Source organism: Nomia melanderi, unplaced genomic scaffold, assembly GCF_051020985.1.
Source record: "Nomia melanderi isolate GNS246 unplaced genomic scaffold, iyNomMela1 scaffold0405, whole genome shotgun sequence".
NCBI classification, from domain to species: Eukaryota; Metazoa; Arthropoda; class Insecta; order Hymenoptera; family Halictidae; genus Nomia; species Nomia melanderi.
This window is the reverse complement of record NW_027475520.1, coordinates 2,501-10,000: the sequence shown is the minus strand read 5'-3', so window position 1 is coordinate 10,000 and position 7,500 is coordinate 2,501. Positions and strand designations below refer to the sequence as shown.

The following is a 7,500-nucleotide window of genomic DNA, read 5'->3' as shown; positions in this document are numbered from 1 at the left end:
TGTTTCGGTAACGACGATCCTCCGAAACGTACATCTCATTCGTAAGAGAGGAAGAAAACAATCTCCCTGGGGCCAGTCGGTAATATACCGACATACGACGTGTCGTGCACATCCGTCTCACGCACGGTATACAAAATATGAATAAAACGTGTGTAGTCTCTCTCTCTCTCGACTTCTTAATATTTTCTTTCACCTCTGACGCATCATTTCAGGTGACGTCGGGAGCGCGGGAAAAAAAATTTTTCTAAACACACGAAACCGTTCATCTCACGAACAGCCGAAAAAGTTGTCGCTCAGATCCATATCGCAGTGGAGCGGTATCCGCGGGCGGTCGTAATTGAACGACGCACGACGCCGCGAACACTCACGCGAGTCCATACAAACGATTCCGATCGTTTTGCAACAACTAGAACGTACACTGTCCGTGAAATTCACAGAATTTTCGCGTGTCCGCGACAAACGCCGACGAGACACCCATCGTTCGCTCGTACGTAGCATCCTTCTCTTAACCCGACTCAGAAACGTTCTTTGCGCCCTTCGGTAAAAAAACGTTCGATCCGAAGAGGTGAACGACGGCGGGGATTTGACAGAGCTACGCAAGCAGTGTATGGTACGTAAACGACCCTCAGCCAGGCGTGGTCCAGGAATTGTATCCGTGGACCGCAATGTGCGTTCGAAATGTCGATGTTCATGTGTCCTGCAGTTCACACGTTGACGCGCAATTAGCTGCGTTCTTCATCGACCCACGAGCCAAGTGATCCACCGTTCAGGGTAATCGTATAAATTTTATATTTCACATATATAATTTTATTCTCATTTGTTCGACCTAATATCTCTCTTCTTTCAAAGAGAAGATAAAAGTTGATACCTGAATCTCCGACCAGCGCGCGAAGGAGATTCAGGCGTCGCCTTGGAGACGACACCGAAGCCTTTCGAGACGAAAAACGTTCAAGTAATATGTATATATTTCTCGACGTTCCGGGCGTATAGTGCATTCAAAAACCCGCGAAAGACGCAGAAGACTCGCACGCGTGGAAACGACGGGGATATATTTTGTATCCTACCCGATACTGAATCCATCGCGTGCAGTCGACCCTCGCGTTCTTCCGATCAGACGCATCTATTGTTGCGCGCATGTTTTCGCGTCGCATCGCGCGAAACGTTGCACGAATCGTACCGATCGATCGATTGAAAGCAAATAATGAAAAAAGACTTCACAGCTGGCTCTTTGCCGGTCATTCGTCCCATGTTATCTCTTGCCGCGAAATTGGCGCGCAAGAGTTGGGTGTCAGACGCGCGGCTTTAAAACGAGCTTCACGGCCGGTCCCTTCGTTACCGCTTTCGTTCTTTCTCTCGGAACGACCATGAACGAACACGACGAGCGACGCTACGGCATACACACGTCCACGGATTCGATTAAAAAAACAGACTTCACAGCTGGCTCTTTGCCGGTCATTCGTCCCATATTATCTCTTGCCGCGAAATTGGCGCGCAAGAGTTGGGTGTCAGACGCACGGCTTTAAAACGAGCTTCACGGCCGGTCCTCTCAATTCCGTGTACGGTACACGCAAGATGCGGGTTCCACTTCCAGACTACCCGGTCCCTTCTCTCTACGAGAATCGATAGTAGAAGAACGGCTCGAAAACGCGTCTCAGAGACTAGGGGAAAAGAAGCGGTATGCGAGCGAAACGAAAACGCATTATGGAAACGTCGCGAAACAATGTTCGACGGTTGCTCGGTTCCAATCGTGCGGCCGTTTCAATTTCTCGTGCGCTTCACCGTCCCTCCGTAACTCTGGCCGATCGCGTATACCGAAGAGCCGACACGCGCAAAAACCACAGGCATTGTATACTGTATATATATATGTTACAGTCACAGCCTTCGCGCGTTTTACTCTCCGACGCGGGGTTTCCACGACGAAAGAGAGACAGTTTCGTGGCGGGTGACTCGGCCGAATCGCTACGACGGGTATTTCTATTATAGAACGAATCATCGCCACCCTTTACCAGTGCCCGACGAAGGAATCACAAGGTCATCTGGAGTTTACAATGCCAGCGACGGTAATTCCAACGAAGACCCGATAAGTCAACTCATCGTTCTATTTCTCCCCGTACAGAAAAGCGAATCGACGCTAACGCACCTCGCGCAAGCACGAACGTTCTCTTCGCGTGGATCATCCCATCGTCGAAAGATGTAAAGACGCATTGGAGATCGTGGTCTCTGGCGGGCTCATTGCACGCCCCACTGCATATCTTTCCTCGAATCGAGAATGATTCGTCCACTAAGGCTGCGAAACTACGCGTCGAGGAAACTAGGGGAAAGAAGCGGGATGCGAGCGAAACGACAATACATTATGGAAACGTCGCGAAACAATGTTCGGCGGTTGCTCGTTTCCTCCTGCGGACGTTTCATTGCTCGGGCGCTTCACGTCCCTCCGTAACCTTCGCGCGATCGCGTGCCCCGGAGAGCCGGCAACCGGTGAACCACAGGCGTATAAACTATAGTCTTCTATAGCAAGCCTTCGGCGGTTACTCTCCGACGCGGGGATTCCACGACGAGAGAGAATTTCGTGGCGGGTGACATCGGTCGAAACGCTACGACGGGTATTTCTATTATAGAACGAATCATCGCCACCCTTTACCAGTGCCCGACGAAGGAATCACAAGGTCATCTGGAGTTTACAATGCCAGCGACGGTAATTCCAACGAAGACCCGATAAGTCAACTCATCGTTCTATTTCTCCCCGTACAGACAAGCGAATCAACGCTATCGCACCTCACGCATGCACGAACGTTCTCTTCGCGTGAATCGTCCCATCGTCGAAAGATATAGCCGCTTGGAGATCGTGGCCCATCAAGTTCTTCCGTAACTCCTGCGCGATCGCGTACCCCGGAGAGCAGGCAACCGGTGAACCACAGGCGTATAAACTATAGTCTTCTATAGCAAGCCTTCGCGTTTACTCTACGACGCGGGGATTCCACGACGAGAGAGATTTTCGTGGCGGGTGACACGGCCGAATCGCTACGACGGGTATTTCTATTATAGAACGAATCATCGCCACCCTTTACCAGTGCCCGACGAAGGAATCACAAGGTCATCTGGAGTTTACAATGCCAGCGACGGTAATTCCAACGAAGACCCGATAAGTCAACTCATCGTTCTATTTCTCCCCGTACAGAAAAGCGAATCGGCGCTATCGCACCTCACGCAAGCAGGAATGATCTCTTCGCGTGGATCGTCCCATCGTCGAAAGATGTAAGACGTACAGAAATCGTGGTCCATCACGATTATTCGTAACTCTCCGAGTCGCGTATCTGAGAGTAGGGCAAACGGAGAACCACAGGCATAAATAATACTATATATTTCTTATATATAGTTAGCCTTCGCGTTTTACTCTCCGACATGGGGATTCCACGACGAGAGAGAGTTTCGTGGCGGGTGACTCGGCCGAATCGCTACGACGGGTATTTCTATTATAGAACGAATCATCGCCACCCTTTACCAGTGCCCGACGAAGGAATCACAAGGTCATCTGGAGTTCACAATGCCAGCGACGGTAATTCCAACGAAGACCCGATAAGTCAACTCATCGTTCTATTTCTCCCCGTACAGAAAAGCGAATCGACGCTATCGCACCTCGCGCGAGCACGTAACTACTCTTCGCGTGGATCGTCCCATCGTCGAAAGATGTAAGACGCACGGAAATCGTGGCCCATCAACGTTTTTTTGTAACTCTGCCGATCGCGTATCACAGAGCCGAGACGCACATACCACAGGCGTATAATACCGTTTTCTTTCGTATGGTAAGCCTTCGCGTTTACTCTTCGGCGCGGGGTTTCCACGTCGAGAGAGACTTTCGTGGCGGGTGACATCGGTCGAAACGCTACGACGGGTATTACTATTATAGAACGAATCATCGCCACCCTTTACCAGTGCCCGACGAAGGAATCACAAGGTCATCTGGAGTTTACAATGCCAGCGACGGTAATTCCAACGAAGACCCGATAAGTCAACTCAACGTTCTATTTCTCCCCGTACAGAAAAGCGAATCGACGCTGTTGCACCTCACGCAAGCACGAACGTTCTCTTCGCGTGGATCGTCCCATCGTCGAAAGATGTAAGACGCACGGAAATCGTGGCACATCACGTGTTTTCGGAACTCTGTCGACCGCGTATCTCAGAGACGACGCGCGCGAACCACTGGCATATACTATTATATATCGCGTTTTACCCTCCGACGCGGGGATTCCACGACGAGAGAGAGTTTCGTGAGCGGGTTGACTCGGAAGAAACGCTACGACGGGTATTTCTATTATAGAACGCATCATCGCCACCCTTTACCAGTGCCCGACGAAGGAATCACAAGGTCATCTGGAGTTTACAATGCCAGCGACGGTAATTCCAACGAAGACCCGATAAGTCAACTCAACGTTCTATTGCTCCCCGTACAGAAAAGCGAATCGACGCAATCGCACCATACGCGTGCACGTAACAACTCTTCGCGTGGATCGTCCCATCGTCGAGAGACGTAAGTTTCCATACTATGAATTCGCGTTTTACTCTCCGACGCGGGGATTCCACGACGAGAGAGAGTTTCGTGAGCGGGTTGACTCGGAAGAAACGCTACGACGGGTATTTCTATTATAGAACGCATCATCGCCACCCTTTACCAGTGCCCGACGAAGGAATCACAAGGTCATCTGGAGTTTACAATGCCAGCGACGGTAATTCCAACGAAGACCCGATAAGTCAACTCAACGTTCTATTGCTCCCCGTACAGAAAAGCGAATCGACGCAATCGCACCATACGCGTGCACGTAACAACTCTTCGCGTGGATCGTCCCATCGTCGAGAGACGTAAGTTTCCATACTATGAATTCGCGTTTTACTCTCCGACGCGGGGATTCCACGACGAGAGAGAGTTTCGTGAGCGGGTTGACTCGGAAGAAACGCTACGACGGGTATTTCTATTATAGAACGCATCATCGCCACCCTTTACCAGTGCCCGACGAAGGAATCACAAGGTCATCTGGAGTTTACAATGCCAGCGACGGTAATTCCAACGAAGACCCGATAAGTCAACTCAACGTTCTATTACTCCCCGTACAGAAAAGCGAATCGACGCAATCGCACCATACGCGTGCACGTAACAACTCTTCGCGTGGATCGTCCCATCGTCGAGAGACGTAAGTTTCATAGTAAGCCTTCGGCGTTTTACTCTCCGACGCGGGGATTCCACGACGAGAGAGAGAGTTTCGTGAGCGGGTTGACTCGGAAGAAACGCTACGACGGGTATTTCTATTATAGAACGCATCATCGCCACCCTTTACCAGTGCCCGACGAAGGAATCACAAGGTCATCTGGAGTTTACAATGCCAGCGACGGTAATTCCAACGAAGACCCGATAAGTCAACTCAACGTTCTATTTCTCCCCGTACAGAAAAGCGAATCGACGCAATCGCACCATACGCGTGCACGTAAACAACTCTTCGCGTGGATCGTCCCATCGTCGAGAGACGTAAGTTTTCATAGTATTAATTCGCGTTTTACTCTCCGACGCGGGGATTCCACGACGAGAGAGAGTTTCGTGAGCGGGTTGACTCGGAAGAAACGCTACGACGGGTATTTCTATTATAGAACGCATCATCGCCACCCTTTACCAGTGCCCGACGAAGGAATCACAAGGTCATCTGGAGTTTACAATGCCAGCGACGGTAATTCCAACGAAGACCCGATAAGTCAACTCAACGTTCTATTTCTCCCCGTACAGAAAAGCGAATCGACGCAATCGCACCATACGCGTGCCCGTAAACAACTCTTCGCGTGGATCGTCCCATCGTCGAGAGACGTAAGTTTTCATAGTATGAATTCGCGTTTTACTCTCCGACGCGGGGATTCCACGACGAGAGAGAGTTTCGTGAGCGGGTTGACTCGGAAGAAACGCTACGACGGGTATTTCTATTATAGAACGCATCATCGCCACCCTTTACCAGTGCCCGACGAAGGAATCACAAGGTCATCTGGAGTTTACAATGCCAGCGACGGTAATTCCAACGAAGACCCGATAAGTCAACTCAACGTTCTATTACTCCCCGTACAGAAAAGCGAATCGACGCAATCGCACCATACGCGTGCACGTAACAACTCTTCGCGTGGATCGTCCCATCGTCGAGAGACGTAAGTTTCCATACTATGAATTCGCGTTTTACTCTCCGACGCGGGGATTCCACGACGAGAGAGTGTTTCGTGAGCGGGTTGACTCGGAAGAAACGCTACGACGGGTATTTCTATTATAGAACGCATCATCGCCACCCTTTACCAGTGCCCGACGAAGGAATCACAAGGTCATCTGGAGTTTACAATGCCAGCGACGGTAATTCCAACGAAGACCCGATAAGTCAACTCAACGTTCTATTGCTCCCCGTACAGAAAAGCGAATCGACGCAATCGCACCATACGCGTGCACGTAACAACTCTTCGCGTGGATCGTCCCATCGTCGAGAGACGTAAGTTTCATAAGTAAGCCTTCGGCGTTTTACTCTCCGACGCGGGGATTCCACGACGAGAGAGTGTTTCGTGGCGGGTGACTAGGCCGAAACGCTACGACGGGTATTTCTATTATAGAACGAATCATCGCCACCCTTTACCAGTGCCCGACGAAGGAATCACAAGGTCATCTGGAGTTTACAATGCCAGCGACGGTAATTCCAACGAAGACCCGATAAGTCAGCTCATCGTTCTATTTCTCCCCGTACAGAAAAGCGAATCGACGCTATCGCACCTCGCGCGAGCACGTAACAACTCTTCGCGTGGATCGTCCCATCGTCGAGAGACGTAAGACGCACGGAAATCGTGGTTCATCGCGTCTTTTCCTACTCTCTTGAATCGCAATTTCGTATAGAGCCTACACACGCGAACCACCGGCATATACTATTTCTTCTCTCATAGTAAGCCTTCGCGCGTTTTACTCTCCGACGCGGGGATTCCACGACGAGAGAGTGTTTCGTGGCGGGTGTCTCGGCCGAATCGCTACGACGGGTATTTCTATTATAGAACGAATCATCGCCACCCTTTACCAGTGCCCGACGAAGGAATCACAAGGTCATCTGGAGTTTACAATGCCAGCGACGGTAATTCCAACGAAGACCCGATAAGTCAACTCATCGTTCTATTTCTCCCCGTACAGAAAAGCGAATCGACGCTATCGCACCTCGCGCGAGCACGAAACAACTCTTCGCGTGGATCGTCCCATCGTCGAAAGATGTAAGACGCACGGAAATCGTGGTTCGGCGGGCTCTATGCGCCTTGTTCAAAGTAAAAAAAAAAAATTTCGACGGACGGGAGAAGTGTATTTCTCCGCGCGTAAGCCGTTCGAAATTTCCGACGGACGGGAGATGAACTCTCCGCGCGTAAGCCGTCTAGTCATACAGCAAAGCAGGTATCGAGATACCTCTCTGTGCATGATCGTTCAAGTATTTTTCACGAGGAAGCGTTGTTGCA

The 7,500-nt window shown here is 50.5% G+C and overlaps 1 non-coding gene across 1 annotated transcript; it reads right to left on the bottom strand.

Moving 5' to 3' along the window:
- Positions 1 to 619: 619 nt before the first annotated feature.
- Positions 620 to 774, bottom strand: LOC143176169 (5.8S ribosomal RNA). The gene has a single exon (XR_013000756.1). It is a non-coding gene; the product is annotated as a 5.8S ribosomal RNA (ribosomal RNA).
- Positions 775 to 7,500: the final 6,726 nt, after the last annotated feature.